Genomic DNA, 17,301 nt, shown 5'->3' on the forward strand with positions numbered 1-17,301 from the left:
GGTAGAGCACTGGTAGGCACCTTGCAACTGATCACCCTCAGACCTTCAGGTAGGGTATGAAAAACTGGCTCTTGAACAAGAACTGAACTTCGCGTACTTGGTACGTGAGCTCCGCTGAAACCCTTGACCTCAACGGTCTCACCGGCCGGGACAGTGACATCCTTTTCAAGTAGTCTCACTGAACCAAGCCGTCCGGTCTCATTTCTGGCTAAGTCTTTGTATGCAAAAGCTACTTCACTTCTGAGAGGTAACACAGTTGCGAAATGCCCCCCGACTCTCTGCTCACCCTTCTTCGCGAACAGATTAAGGGTGTTTGTGCCGATAATGAATGGTACTTTAGAAGAATACTCAGTATCGGGGCAAACAAGAACCATAGTGGACACACTCTCACTCACACCAACAACATCCAATGGCAAACACACACTCATCACAACATAGCCCAAATATGGTACAATACTTCCACCCGCCCCTCTCACAGTGAGTTCAGTCTCCAGATCACGCAGTTCCAAATGCTGGAAATGTTTTCGATAGAAAGATTCACCGACTGTAGACACCTGTGACCCTGTGTCGATGAGACACGTACTACGCACATCACCTATCTGGATAGGTGTCTCACAGGCTGGTCCCACTAAAGAGTCAATGTTACTGTCACAATCATCTGTATTAAGTTCGGCAATAATATCTGTGCTGCTTAAATTAACCGACGTCCTGGAGGTGTTCTTCACTACTACTCTCACAGTCAGATCAGTGCACTGTGCACTGAGCACTATCAACCCTGGTGGAAGTAGATCAGGATCTCGGGGAAAAATGTTAATATCCTTGGTCGTTTCATCAGGTATTTTCCCCCGTAGTTCTAATGTCTTCCCAGGATTGATACTGACTGTGAGAGGACTTTGCAGCCTAACTGCATTGAGACTCAACAAACCGCTGTCGATGATGTCGGCGGCCTTGTTGAGTCTCCGGGCTCTCTCCGTGGTAGGAAGCTCAGTCAACGGCGGCCCGTTGCCATTGACTGACGACCGTTTAACGGGCTGCCCATCTTGGACCGCTCCTCCGCGACTCTCCTGGGATTTGGAGGACTCCTGCAATCCCTCGCGATGTGTGCCCCAAACACCCCGCAATTGAAACACAGTCTCTTGCCCCCCCTCGGTGCAGGTCTCACGCCCTCTGTTGGGGCAGGCCGAAGGCGCTCTGCCACTTTGTCGGCCAGCTTGTCGTAGTCAATGGCAGGGGCCTCCACCTGGTGGGCGTGTGCCTGTGTTGTGGCCTTCGTTGCCGATGCTGGGGCCATCTCCGCCGTCCGGCGGACCATCAGCAGTAAGTCGTCCAGGGCTGGTGCTGCTGTCCCTGGAAAACCAAATTTGTTGCGCATCTCCAGGGCCAGCAGAGGCAGGGTCGACTGTAAACCCGTACAGAAGGTTCTGTAGAGTTTCGTCTGGAGTTCTTCTTTTCCGAGCTTGGCCATCGTGTTGATCTCCAGCAGCTCCCCCCAAAGCTGAAGCAGAAAATCAGCTGCCTTCTCTTTTGGTTTGAGCCTTCTGCTGGCAAAGGCAAGGAGCTGGGCCTCAGTGTCCTCCACACACCCAAAAAGACTACGGATTTTAGAAATAATGTCCGCGTTGGTGGTCAGTTCCTTCACGGCGTTGAAGGCCACTCCCCTCAAGCTGGCCAAGATGCGGGAGTCGCAAGGCTTGAGGTCGGGTGTCAGCAGAAATGATTCCATCTGCTGAGCCCAAGCCCTAAAATCACACTCGTTCCCTCCAGCGGGGGCAAGGCCGGTGAAAGTCTTCAACCTCTGAGGCTGGGGAGGGTTGTCCACTTGGACCGTGATGGGTTGCTGGCGTTGACGACCCAGTTCCTCTGTGACGCCAGCCAGTCGCTCTCGCAGGTCGTTCAGCTCGGCTGTGGCGGCGTCAGTCGCCTCTTGCTTCTGCTTGATGGCCTCCTCCTTCTGACGCCCCAGCTCATTGGCCATCTCCTTGACCTGGTCCCGCAACTCCGCCATCTCGTCAGCGGTTGGGGCCGTCTCACGAGCCATCTTTTTAAATCTGTATCACCCTGGTTGTGTACCGCGTGTTACAAATTAAAAAAAAAATATGTCCTACAAAAAATCCAAAAATTTTCCTTCTTCTTACTACTGTATAACTTCTTTTTCCTTTCTCTATTTTTTTATGTACTAAGTTGAAAATTTTCTGTGAAACAAAAAAACCTCAGTCCCTTATTGGGCGCCAAAATGTAAACCTACTGCTAATACATATTTTATTTCAGTGTTAGCATGGTTAAAGGGAGGATTCGGGGTGAGGTACAATCTTGCTTTCACAATAAACAAACAAAAAATGAGGTAGTGTTCTAAGAAATTTATTTTGGATAAAGCATTTCCTTTAAATCAGTTTTCAGATTACAATCATATGTTCAACCGACAAAATATAAAAGTTCTTCTGTTTAAATTACTTAGTTTCAAAAATACAAAATCTCCTCTCTAAAAATCTAAAACTCTCTCATCAAAAACCAGACACAACCAGGGGTCCACTAGACCAAAAAATATCCATCGTGAATCAAACGCTTGCTGATCGATGATCAACAACAAAAAGGTTACCCCTGGAAAATAAAACAACACAGCATAAGTATAATTCAACAATCATCAAGATAAAATTTCAGTTTCACTAGAACACTTTTTTATACACCATAGAACAAAACAAAAAGAACATAACACATGATACAACACAATACGTAAACAATACAATGTTATTGTCATGACTGAAGAATGGAATACACTAGGAATATCATATCATGTAATACATGATATATGGAATCCAACCCAATCAGAAATATTGTCTAAACCACAGCCCCACTTGTCTGTGATAACAATGATTCCTCCATAATAGATAGAAGTTATGTTAAGACTATATCAGACACAGCTACAAGCAGAGTCAATCAAAACTATACTTCATCCATTTAGTGATTAGCTATAAGCATAATCACCCTTACAGAAAACCTAAGACATTCACTTGATGTCTCAAATTATTCTTGATGTAACCAGTTGCAGTGCACACTCGAAATTACATCTCTCATAAAGCCGACAGTTAACAAAACAACTGTGCAGACTTAATCTCAGTTCGCGTGGTGATTCCTCTTATCTCAATACAGTGCCTATGTTCCATTTCTTACAACCATGAACAATCCACACAAAACAAATACTTCAGTCTTCCTGTGCTCCGCACAACAACAGTTATGCAATACCCAAATTAATGACAAATCAACTTGAATTAATTGCAGAAATGAATAAGTTGTTAACACTTATCATTTCTATGCCTCAAAACAAGAACAAACAACATCTTGAAACTTTTAGGAAAACCACATGGCCAGGCACCATGTAAGTAAATCATGCAACAAAGGAAAATCAAGTTTTATCAAATATAGTCCTAAAATAATAATCAACTATTACTCACAACTGATACATAAAAAGACATCTTGTATAATCAAAACATTATAGTAAAAACACTAACCTATCATGTCACAATTCATTTCTTCTACAACTTCATACCATCACTTTGCTCAGACACCACATGGTCTTTCTGGCATCTTTCCCAGAATCTCATAATTAATTTCAATCCCAAGAATCCTTCAAGAATAAAAAGTGCCACCTCATATAACTTTTCAAAACAGTACACAATACATATTAGAAACAAACTAACTTAATATTTAAGCCATTTCTTACCTGGTTTAGGAATAAAACGTTTTATAATTCAGGACAAATTTGGGCTGGATCAGCTGGTTCAGTCAGATTCTCAAGGAAAGGAAGATTCAAGTCTTGTAGAAACCCAAAGGTAATTATTAATTTAGAACAGTTTACCTCTTAACAAATAAAACAACATTTCCAAATATTCACTAAAATTACCAAGCTTCAATTAAGCATCTTTCAAATAATTTCTAAACACTAAATATATTTTTAAAGTTCCCAAAAACTATAAACTATAACATTCCTGGTTATTAAAAACTGGGATCCAAGACATGTCTATACTCTTAAACTAAAACAAATTTTCTAATAATAATATTCTAAAACATCATTAAATCATTACTAAATAGTACAAGTAAAGCATAACTAAACAATAATACAACTTTAGACCTTACAAAACAAAATGGTAAAAAACGAATTGGAACCAAACAAGGGAAGTAATTCAAATCATCAAATATTTTAGAACAGCCACAGTTCTTCCCCTTGAGTTGATATAGAAGTTTCTCAGAGCAGCTAACTAGTAAACTGTGAAAGAACTACTAATCTTTCACTGGTTTACATCTGATTCTCTACTCAACAAGCATTCCAGTATGGATTTCCAGTGTCTAGAAAAAAGTGAGGGACCTAATAAACCTGTCACAACCCACTACACATGCTTACAGAGATAACAACACTGCCACGAAAACATCAATCAGGTTGTTGAAACACTCTCCCAGATTGAAATTCAACACCTTTTCACAACCCCAACAAAAACTGATCAGACCTTGGTGTCCTATTCCTATTGTGTGATAAAGTCGTGCTCTGTTAATATTCACTCTATTCGGTGGGAATAACCCAAATTTATTTCGTCAGAAAACGTCTATGTGTCAATGGCATTGATAAACATTGATTTAGTCATTGTTTGCCTTTGACTGGTTGCCTTGGCAGGTTGACCGATTTTCGTGAGAGCATTGTGGTCAGCTCATGATGTCATACCGGTTTGAAAGATATCTAGCGCGATCACTGTATAGGTATCTTGAATAATGCTGGACTGACCCGTTCTAGATGCCAGCCATGGCAGCTAATATCAGCAGCCGGAATGTCTTTTTTGGCACAGCAGTATATTTAGCTAAGACAAATACAGTACAGGCCATATATAATTGAGGAAAGTATATTATATAAACGTGGTGATTTATGTTTGTTATTATATTTTACCACCGTGAGATTTGTTCAGTCCGTTGTTGTTTGTGTATGCTTTACGGCCTTGCAGGTGGCAGGCCTGACCTCAGGGGTAGTTCAAGACCAACGGTAAACGTTCAACACCCTTCTTCAAGGACTTTCTCAGTCAGGCAAATGTTGAATTTGGAACTGCACCTTTTGGGGATTTGGTAATTTTATGATTTTGGGCTTGTCAGCTTCTCACTACATTTGGCTTCAACACAGCATTTTCCTGGCCTGTGGCAACACACATTCACCTTCTCCCTTCAAACCCATATCACACACACACACACACACACCAGTGTTAACCATGCAATCCTACAACGGTACAAATCACAAATCAATTTTTATTTTACGAGGGTTGTGGCATACAAAGACATATGATACCCAGCAATATATAGATATCTTCTGAGAAGACACCCAAGAAAACCACACCCTTTTCAAGACAACTGCAGATACTTGTCTGAGAGTATTTAAAGTCTGCTTTACTTAGGCCTAAAAAAAAAATAGGTGTGGTTACGGTAACCCGACCTACCCTATTTTTAGGGGCCGATCCTATAACTTGTTATTACATTTGTCAAAAAAAAAAAAAAAAAAAAAAAAACCGAGTGCAAAAAACGCAATGAAAGCGAAAGCGCCTGAGTCGCACACTTATTTCCCTGTCAAGTAGGTTTAATTTGTACACATTAGAAAAAAAAGTTTAAAAAAAAAAAGTGATTGCCTACCTACCTACCCTATTTTTTTTGGCTATGTTACCGTAATCACACCTATTTTTTTTTGGCCTTAAGATAGATTTTCTTTGAGTATATTATTTCAGCTTCAGTGACACTGCACATTTTCAATACATGTAGCAAGACTGGCACATAAGATTACTGTTGCTCACTGTAATTAACCCTCAGTGAAGAACACTAGACATCTCCACAATTTACCCTAACACTGCCCAACAGGATCCTGTCCCATCCTTTGTCTATTTAGCATCCTGTTCCTGTGTACAATTTACATGATAAATTACCTAGGTCCCCTGTGAATACTTGCTCTTAGTCCTACTGTTTACATACCTAGTCAAGACTCAAGATCAGTAGGTATAGTTTGAAACCCAAAAATAATTCCTTTAACTTTTTTCTTAATTTCTCTTTCCCCCCAATTGCTCTTCTTAGCAGCCCCTTGAATTTGAAATGCCAATTTATAAATAGTTTTTTTTATACTCTTTGGATCGATTCCAAACTGCATAACGTTGCACAAAGTGTGAGCTTAGGGTCATAAAAATAGTCTTACACAGGGTTTATAAAAAAAACGGCAGTATATGTGGGGACACTTTGCACAAGAATCGTCTTACATACTTGCTAACAACCTTACTTAGAAGGAGATGCATGTAAAAGAAAATTAAAATGAGAAAGGATTATGTGCATAATGCCAATCATTGGTGTTTATACTTCTTAAAACTGTGTTCATGCAAGGCTGAGCTTGTGGTCTTGGTTGTATGCCAAACTCTAGCCAGGTACATGTGAACTTGAGGCCTGGCAAGAAAACTTGTATCCAGTAATTGTACTCAGCCAGTTTATGACCCCTTCAAGTGTTCCCTAAAGAGCAGTATGGTGAAAGGTGTTGCAAAACTGACACACGAAAACTGGGTCCATTCCCTGTACCATGCATTAAAACCTACCCCATGACTCATACTCATAGTCAGGCATAGTGAGTCAATTCTGTATTTGTATTGAAATTACTAACAGTGAGCTTAATTAGCTATTCTTTTTATTGCTGCTTTCGACCCCCCCCCCCCCACCCCCACCCCCTCACGCAAAAAATTCAAACACCCTACCCCCCCCCCCCCTACCCCACCAACAAAAAACACCCCACAACAACAGAGAGACATGCTTTAAAAATGTACAATCATAATTCTATGCCAAAATCTCACGTCTGAATGACTGCTAGGCATAAGTGTAGGCTATACAAAGAAGCCTAAATTGGTAACTTGAATTCCTCCAAACATCACCCCCCCTCCCCCCCCCCCCCCATCGCTGAACTGGGTTCCACAACACCGTCCTAGGTTTTGACCCGTGCACGGCCTCCCCGATGACTATTCATCGGCGACACAGCTTGGCAATCAAATTGACTCTTCATGCAAGTCATCGCAATGTACTCCGCTCAGAAGCTTCAAGCAGAAACTGGGTCTCTTTTCCGTGCGCTTTACCAACACAGGCCAAGCAGTCCCACAGGCCAAACACGTGACGTTATGCTCCACTGATCAACAGTAAAGCTCAGTGCGTACGAACCGGATACCGAACGGTTGCCTGTACCGATCGCGTACATTTTTGGTGCCCTCTGCAAACCTCATTTGAGATCAAACGTTCAGTGAATTGTATATTTTACAGATGCCTTGTCAGTGTCTTACATGTCAGATTCTGTCTTAAGTTGTATTTGCCTTTTCTCAATTCTTTTCTTTTTGCCAACGGTTATCTATCCTCTAAGTGCACACAGCACAGCCGTGACGATGCATCATCTTGCCTCACCCTGTCATTTACCAGGACATTGAAAAAATACCGCGAGGAGACAAAATTAGGTCGACTATAGATTATCCGTAAACACGTAATTTCGTTCAAAACCACCCCTTAACACACACTGCCCGAAGACAGCAACTGACTGAACAGTACGTATAGTATGTATCAACACCGATGTACTATTTCAAATTCACACCAAAATCAAAATGAAAGTAAACATCAAAACGGAACGGAAACACAAGCTTTCAACGCAGAATATGTGCCCAACAATCAGGTACGATCCCATTTCGTGTCATCAGCATGAGCCTGAGAATAACAAGCTTTGAAAAAAAACCGTATAAGTATCTACCCACAAGGCATGTCGCAGACGTTAAAAACACTTTGCAGAATTTCTAAGCAGGGTGTCGGCAAATGGCAATGGCCCGTGTTTTGATCTTTCAGTTTCAGCTGGCACATCACTGCGTTGTCATCAGAGATCTCGTTGTCATACACACTTTCACGATAAATTGTAGCATTATTTGAAGAACAACTGCAATGCAAACATTCGCTTAAGTTTGATTTGCTAAATGTGCCAGAAATTATGTACTTACTAATCACCAGTGGTGTTTTGTCGAACGGTGGTAAAGCGTGCGTTGTGTAAGAGCAGACGACCTTCACTGTGGGATCCATGCGTGGTCATGCTGCGCGAACGCACTGTAGGCAAAACAGCCAATGAGAGAGTTCGTGACGTCATATACTTATTAGATGGCTTTACGTCTCCCTCTACTGGTTACTATAACAACGATTACAAAACTTTCTTTGTCTTTACTTTGCAATACATTTGGTTAATGAGACTAGATTCTATCCTTGAGATTACGAAGTAAAATATCCCAAAGCAAAAAACATTTATGAAGAAAGTATGAACAATCTTTTTTTCTTTCAATTTTACTAATTTACTCAGTGGTGAATTTTGTGCAAATGTCTGATATCGATATACCCCATATTCAAGTTGCATACATTTTCTTATCAAAAAGGCTTAATGCCTACTTTTTCAAATTTAAATGTCTCTCATGAACTACATAAAAGCCAGCAGATCTTGTAACAAGTCGCGTAAGGCAAAATTACTACATTTAGTCAAGCTGTGGAACTCACAGAATGAAATTGAACGTAGTCCGCCGCTAGTGCAAAAGCAAAAGGCAGTGAAAGTGACGAGCTGTTTGGCGCGGTAGCGGTTGCGCTGTGCTTCATAGCACGCTTTACTGTACCTCTCTTCGTTTTAACTTTCTGAGCGTGTTTGTAATCCAAACATATCATATCTATATGTTTTTGGAATCAGGAACCGACAAGGAATAAGATGAAAGTGTCTTTAAATTGATTTCGAAAATTTAATTTGATCATAATTTTTAATTTTTTTAATTTTGAGAGCTTGTTTTTAATCCAAATATAACATATTTATATGTTTTTGGAATCAGAAAATGATGAAGAATAAGATGAACGTAAATGTGGATCGTTTTATAAAAAATTTTTTTTTTTACAATTTTCAGATTTTTAATGACCAAAGTCATTGATTAATTTTTAAGCCACCAAGCTGAAATGCAATACCGAAGTCCAGCCTTCGTCGAAGATTGCTTGGCCAAAATTTCAATCAATTTGATTGAAAAATGAGGGTGTGACAGTGCCGCCTCAACTTTGACAAAAAGCCGGATATGACGTCATCAAAGACATTTATCGAAAAAATGAAAAGAAATCCGGGGGATATCATACCCAGGAACTCTCATGTCAAATTTCATAAAGATCGGTCCAGTAGTTTACTCTGAATCGCTCTACACACACACACACACACACACACACACACACACACACACACACACACACACACACACACACACACATACACATACACACATACACCATGACCCTCGTCTCGATTCCCCCTCTATGTTAAAACATTTAGTCAAAACTTGACTAAATGTAAAAATGTCGGGGGTAGACTAAAACTGAGCACATGTTCTACCTAAATGGGTTAGGGTTATAGTCCAGGCATCTTAGCCACTTTAGTGAAGGGAACGTTGAAGTGACAATGACTAGGTTTAAAATGTCCCTTATCAGAAAGTTCAACCTCAGTCCTTTGATGTTTATTAAACACATTTTCATATAAAGTTGGCGCTTCATATGAAAAAGTGGCTTTGAAATTGACCCTAATCCTTCTTTGGGCTCTGTAAATGTCGTTTGGGGCTATGGTTGTAAAACGGTATCTACTGGTCACCCCAATGTATAAACTGAAAACTCTTTCTGCACCAGAACACGCAGAAAGGATTGTATCTGCCTGATGTCTGATGCTTTTCAAAATCCCCAACCACTAACACCTTCAAAACGGACATTAACTGACACTGTTGTTTTTCCCTATATAATCCTTACTATTTTTCCGAGACGTCGTCCTGTTGTGTATTTAGCTTGCCACAACCTCATACATGGTCCTAAAAGTTAAAGTTGAAGAAAATACTAAAGATAAATAAACAAGCTGACGCAGTGTCATTCGCACCGTGAATCCCCCCATGGGAACATACTAAAGTCTGGTTCCAAATAGGCTCAATTTCCTTCTATTTCTTTGTATTTCTGCCTCGTAGGGGTAGGGGTGTTCAAACCAAAGGCACCTTTAAACCAAAATTCAAATCACACATCTTACAATACTAAGACACTCAGCAGTGAAAGGGTGTCTGCTGGTAAAATATTCCAAACAATCCTAAAAGTACTTCACTACTAAACGTGCTTTTAAAAAGAGCCGTTATTTTTCCCTCTATAATCAGTATTGTGTTTTCTGCGAACATGTAGTCTATTTAGATGGTTGTCATGTGCACATGAGTTGCTAAAGCGTTTTCAGTTGGGCATATGTCGAAAAGCAAAGAATTAGCCCTTTGAAAACCATCAGAACTGTCACACAAAAATAACATTTACCTATCTCACCAACTGACCAAACATAGGGCTTTTCCTTATGTATTATGTATTGTCGTGTTTTTTGTAGCATACTTGTGAAAACAGCCACCACTGTTGTAAATGATACTTTAAAGAGCATTATTTCATTTTTACAGTTGAAGGACAACCTGGACTGCCGTATATTACAGCTGTTTTACAATCAGCCAAAATTTTCTTAACAAACGTATGTTAAGAACAACTCCCATAGTGAAATTGAAGGAAAACAAAGTGAAAATCCCCCTGCCATAGAGGAGCTAAAGAATCAACAATAAACGACTGCATGGATAGCTTGATGCACGAATGCATTGCGGACATGTTTGTCTCCAACCAAGAGAAAGTTCCAAAAAATCCCTTTTGTGCTTCTTATTATACAGTGACGTCAAAGACAGCCTTTCCTGCTGTTCATACATTCAGGGGTTATGGTTACACTAAACGACGTAGTTGTAGCCATACTGCCATCCAGATTTATTTTTTCCTTGCGAGCAGTCACAGGGTGTTTGTGCTGTCTGCCAACCGTTAGATGACCCCGCCCAAGTCTGTTAAGGGACCGTTTGACCGTTATAGAACGCGTCTTTTTGATTTTTTGGCACAGTTGGAAACGGTTGATTTTTATCCCTACCATTGTTTCCAAACATTATATAGGAATGTTTTGTGAACAACGGATAATAGCCGCTACTCGCATGTGTAGCAAAAGTGAGCGTACATACTCACCCTGGTCGTCCAGCCGTTGTCCGTTGCCCGTCTTTATCTGTCTGTACTGAACATTACCTTTGGATTTTTCTCGAACGCTATGAAGTGAAGAAACACCAAATGTTGCAAAATGTTGTATGACCCCAAGAGCTCAAAAAAGATACTTGAGAACCTTGACCTTACCTTAAGGTCAAGGTCACAGGGAGAATGAATGTGGTCTAAAAACTGCAAAATTTCACATTGTGCCAGTTTTCTGGAAAACAAATTAAAAACAGCGGGCTTAGTTTTGTATGGTATACAAGAAAAAGAAAGCCTTATCTTCTGATACCATTTTGGTTGACCTCGCTTCAATGTCAAGGTCAGAGGAGCCCTTCAAAGTTGAATTGTAGACATATTTTGATGTGAGCTTGCCCCTTTAACTTTACTATGGACGATATCTCTTACAAACTTAAACACTGTTAGAATTTCATAGTGAGCCACATCTGGTCACATATCGTTAGGGTCAAGGTCACATTGACCCCTATGAAAAATGTGACCAAGCCGGGTAAAGAAATCCATGTGTCTTGGTAAAAAATCTTAACAAAGCAAAGCCCATGCGACTCTCATGCTTGACCTTTGTCTTAAAGTGACCTTGACCTTCAGGTGACCTTGAAGGTGAATGTCTAACAACTGAAGCTGGCAAGGACATTGTACACTATTAGAACTGGTTTACAGATTTTTCCTACCAAATTACACATGACCTTTGGCCAAGGTCAAGATCATCAAAGGTCACACATCACAAGGCTATCAATTCAAGACATAGGAAGCATAAACATACTTATTGGCACTTTCTACAAAGAGACATTGTCACTTTTAGTGATTCAATTGCCCGTTTCAGTCACATTTCATAAGGGGCAAAGTGACCTTGACCTTGATGATATGTGACTAAATGTGGCTCAATATCAGTATATAACATGTGCCCCACACAATTATGAAGTTTGAAAGATTTTTTTCATAGTTCAGGGTCAAGGTCACTTCAAAACATGTATACAATTCAACTTTGAAGGACTCCTGTGACCTTGACATTGAAGCGAGGTCAACCAAAATGGTATCAGAAGATAAGGCTTTCTTTTTCTTGTATACCATACAAAACTAAGCCCGCTGTTTTTAATTTGTTTTCCAGAAAACTGGCACAATGTGAAATTTTGCAGTTTTTAGACCACATTCATTCTCCCTGTGACCTTGACCTTAAGGTAAGGTCAAGGTTCTCAAGTATCTTTTTTGAGCTCTTGGGGTCATACAACATTTTGCAACATTTGGTGTTTCTTCACTTCATAGCGTTCGAGAAAAATCCAAAGGTAATGATTTGTACAGACAGATGAAGACGGGCAACGGACAACGGCTGTACGACCAGGGTGAGTATGTACGCTCACTTTTGCTACACATGCGAGTAGCGGCTATTATCCGTTGTTCACAAAACATTCCTATATAATGTTTGGAAACAATGGTAGGGATAAAAATCAACCGTTTCCAAATGTGCTAAAAAATCAAAAAGACGCGTTCTATTAACGGTCAAACGGTCCCTTAACAGACTTGGGCGGGGTCGTCTGACGGTTGGCAGACAGCACAAACACCCTGTGACTGCTCGCAAGGAAAAAATAAATCTGGATGGCAGTATGGCTACAACTACGTCGTTTAGTGTAACCATAACCCCTGAATGTATGAACAGCAGAAAAGGCTGTCTTTGACGTCACTGTATAATAAGAAGCACAAAAGGGATTTTTTGGAACTTTCTCTTGGTTGGAGACAAACATGTCCGCAATGCATTCGTGCATCAAGCTATCCATGCAGTCGTTTATTGTTGATTCTTTAGCTCCTCTATGGCAGGGGGGTTTTCACTTTGTTTTCCTTCAATTTCACTATGGGAGTTGTTCTTAACATACGTTTGTTAAGAAAATTTTGGCTGATTGTAAAACAGCTGTAATATACAGCAGTCCAGGTTGTCCTTCAACTGTAAAAATGAAATAATGCTCTTTAAAGTATCATTTACAACAGTGGTGGCTGTTTTCACAAGTATGCTACAAAAAACACGACAATACATAATACATAAGGAAAAGCCCTATGTTTGGTCAGTTGGTGAGATAGGTAAATGTTATTTTTGTGTGACAGTTCTGATGGTTTTCAAAGGGCTAATTCTTTGCTTTTCGACATATGCCCAACTGAAAACGCTTTAGCAACTCATGTGCACATGACAACCATCTAAATAGACTACATGTTCGCAGAAAACACAATACTGATTATAGAGGGAAAAATAACGGCTCTTTTTAAAAGCACGTTTAGTAGTGAAGTACTTTTAGGATTGTTTGGAATATTTTACCAGCAGACACCCTTTCACTGCTGAGTGTCTTAGTATTGTAAGATGTGTGATTTGAATTTTGGTTTAAAGGTGCCTTTGGTTTGAACACCCCTACCCCTACGAGGCAGAAATACAAAGAAATAGAAGGAAATTGAGCCTATTTGGAACCAGACTTTAGTATGTTCCCATGGGGGGATTCACGGTGCGAATGACACTGCGTCAGCTTGTTTATTTATCTTTAGTATTTTCTTCAACTTTAACTTTTAGGACCATGTATGAGGTTGTGGCAAGCTAAATACACAACAGGACGACGTCTCGGAAAAATAGTAAGGATTATATAGGGAAAAACAACAGTGTCAGTTAATGTCCGTTTTGAAGGTGTTAGTGGTTGGGGATTTTGAAAAGCATCAGACATCAGGCAGATACAATCCTTTCTGCGTGTTCTGGTGCAGAAAGAGTTTTCAGTTTATACATTGGGGTGACCAGTAGATACCGTTTTACAACCATAGCCCCAAACGACATTTACAGAGCCCAAAGAAGGATTAGGGTCAATTTCAAAGCCACTTTTCCATATGAAGCGCCAACTTTATATGAAAATGTGTTTAATAAACATCAAAGGACTGAGGTTGAACTTTCTGATAAGGGACATTTTAAACCTAGTCATTGTCACTTCAACGTTGTTCTCTAATATGCTTGGACTATTAGGGCTTTGGTTATATAAAGAAATACCTCACCTTACTCAATAACTTATACTAGTTTAGGCCTGTTGACAACGTCACAATTTTTCCATCATCGCACTCTTATCTGCTCTGGGCTGTTCTTGCTGCCTTGGTCCATCTGTTGCCCTCACTCAGCTGCAGCTCAGTGTTTCTTGGCTTTCCCCACTTTCTTTTCCCCTGTGTATTCCATACTCGTATGCTGGATATCCACCGAAAACATAGTAAATACTGAAATGAGAATAAATAAAACAGAAAACCAATACGAGAACAAGTAGCCCAGTTCATTGCAGAGATGCCATGCCCGCTGATCGAATGCCAACTGACCGAATGCCTACTGATCGAAAAACTATCTTTGCAGGGAAAATGTATAACTGTGTGTGTGTGTGTACGTCACTGCGTGCGTGCGTGTGTCAATTTTTGTTTAAATGGTTATTATTATTTTTATTTGCGATTATTGGTGGTGTAACGTTGATATCACACACACACACACACTGGTATGTAACCGGCAAGTGCATAACTGGCTACTAATTCGTTTTTATGTTTTTCTGTCATTTCGGTGTCTTGTGCAATTTTGGCCGATCGCTTTATGTTTTTTGTGTAATGTCATTATCTGTTCTAAGACGGTCAACTTTTGAGATGCACATGTCCAGCCACCTGTTGAACCTAAACGCGCCTAGACGTCTCTGTCCATTCACTTCAGGCGAGTTTTTTTTTTATCCTTTGAACTTAGCCGCCTTTCCCACTGAGGAACGGTTAGCGCTGATCACAGAACTTATAATATAAGTTCTGTGGCGCTGATAGCGCTGGCTTGCAGGTGGTCGTTACTGCGCAACTTTTATGACCGAACCGGGGGAAGCTCTCCCCGGGCCGTAGGATGTTCTTGTGTTGTTAAGTTCAGTGTTTGAAGCTCTCAGATCAATCCGCTCATTAAGAGGGTGTTGGAATGTCGCTTTCCTCTTTCAGGTTGCGTGTTCAGACGGGTGTGTTTGTAAGATTGTGATTTGTAGACTTACCTTAACCAATGTTAGCTAACTTTTGATAAGTTGGTGGCTTTGACCCCAACCCGGCATTTCTATGTTCCTCATAGCATCAGTTTAAGAATTTTGGGAACACCTAATTCGGCTTACTCTTGGCAGGCAGAGACTTCAGTTAGTAAGGAATGCCTGGCCGGCACCTTAATATCAGGTACCCGGCCCATAATGCAACTGAAGTTTCAAACATTTTCTTATCAAAAAGACTTAATGCCTGCATTTTTTCTTTGAACTTATGTGACAGGGAGACTACCGTGGCCCTTCACAGCAGACTCTGCAGAGTTGTTCGCCTTAGAAGTTGCGAGCTATTAGCTCGCCAAGGCAACACCTGTGGATTGTAGAGTTCTGTTTGTGATGGGGTCTGGCGGCTTTTGTCTCTCTGTATTACACGTGGACATGCATTATAGTGTTCATCTGTTTTGATGGGGCTTCCCGAGAGCCAGCCAAAAGGATTAACCGCCTAAGGGCAGAAGCTGGGAACTACCAATATCTAGAGCTTAAATGCACCTGTGGCAATCCGACCTCAGCATTGCTCATTTGACTTTGGAGTGTGATTTGAACTCATGCCACTTTCAACCCCTGACTCAGTTTATAAACTCGAATAGAAATATCCTGTCAAATACCCCAAATGAAAAATTAAGCTATCTTTTAAGTTTTAATAAAGACCTTGGGTGGCAAGGTCCCAAACTTATCGCTGGACTTGTGCACAGGCACCCACTTGGTCCCTGGATATGAAGAGACATTGCTGCGGCCAGTGACCTAAATATAGGTCTATGCTGCGGCTGACGCCATTGCTTCTCATATAGCTACTTTATATTTTTATCAGAACCTTTAAGAATACCATTTTTTATCCAAGTATCTCTTATTACCATTTTTAATTAGATGAGCGAGAGTGTGCGGGGGGTGGGAGGGTGGTGAACCACTGTACATAAAGGGAAAGTTTATGTGCGCGCCTGTGTGTGTTTTTAATCTAAGACAAATGTCGCGAATGTTTTTACAGAGTGACGTTAAATAAACGATGTTATCATCATCTCTCTGTATGTTCATGGATTCCTTTGCGAATGCATAACAGTTTTTATAGGGCTTAGAAATAAGCTCTAAAATTCTCAATCCTGTTTGATTGGACTTCGCCTCCAAAGGTGATTGTTGTGTTTCGGCACTCGGTTACACTTGCATAAAAAATCTTTAAACAATTTCAGTGGAAGACTAAACGCACATGTTCTACCTAATTGTGTAGGGGGTCGGGTATGTAGTAGGAGCATCTTAATTAGTTTAATAATAACACATTAAGGGGTATTCATATTATTACTTTGGTTATAAATAAATAAATACCTTACTTAGTAGTAGTAGTAGTAGTAGTATGTAGGGGCGGCTATATTTGTTAGCCGAAGGCCGCGAGGCCTTATTGGTGCCCCTTCTTTGTCAGATACTTTGCATGCCTAAATCCCTATTCTTTCAATGCTTTCAATCAAAGTCGTAAAAAAGGTTAAGAAATTTTGGAGAATTGTCCAAGAAGTTTTTGAAGGCGTCTACTGTGGGTGCGAATTTTATATTAGCGGGTAGTGCATTCCAATTGTTAGCAACTCTATGAGAAAACGAAAACTTGCGCTTGTTAGTCTTACAGTGTTGAACAAAGATTTTTACTTAAATATTACTTACTTAATTACTTACAAGTTTAGGCCTGTTGACAATGTCACAGTTTTTCCATCGCACTCTGCTCTGGGCTGTTCTTTGCGTCTCTGTTGCCACCACCCCCCTCTGTGTCACGCCTCTGCAGCTGTTCAGTGAGAGCCTGGATGTTGGTGTGTCCAATCCAGACCCACTTTCTCCTCAGATTCTGGCTGTCAACAGCTAGGCTCCTGGCCCGTCCTTTGCTACAGCTTTCATTGCAGATTTTGTCTGTCCACCTGATCTTTAAAGATGTAAATCACACAGGTGTTGATAAAAGTCTGACTCTTCTGCTGGACGTGTCACCTTGACCTTTGTTCATCCTCCATGACCTATTCTATACCTTATTTTTGATGGAACAAAATTTTAGACATTTGGTGTAACTTTTTCAATGTGATTATTTGTCTGTTTGTCTTTCATGCTTAAAAATGTACTTTCAAAAGCGGGTACTAAATTTTTTCTTCAAGTACTCTTG

At 40.4% G+C, this 17,301-nt stretch overlaps 1 protein-coding gene across 2 annotated transcripts in view; it reads right to left on the bottom strand.

Moving 5' to 3' along the window:
- Positions 1-8,108, bottom strand: part of LOC138967373 (phospholipid-transporting ATPase ABCA1-like) — a 91,071-nt gene extending 82,963 nt beyond the window's left edge. The window contains exon 1 of one of the 2 annotated variants that reach the window (XM_070339906.1): positions 8,022-8,108. The gene's annotated coding sequence lies outside the window, so the exon portion shown is untranslated. The remainder of the gene's footprint in view (positions 1-8,021) is intronic. The other variant, XM_070339907.1, reaches the window with a different exon arrangement.
- Positions 8,109-17,301: the final 9,193 nt, after the last annotated feature.

Source organism: Littorina saxatilis, linkage group LG5 (genome assembly GCF_037325665.1).
Source record: "Littorina saxatilis isolate snail1 linkage group LG5, US_GU_Lsax_2.0, whole genome shotgun sequence".
In the NCBI taxonomy this organism is placed as follows: Eukaryota; Metazoa; Mollusca; class Gastropoda; order Littorinimorpha; family Littorinidae; genus Littorina; species Littorina saxatilis.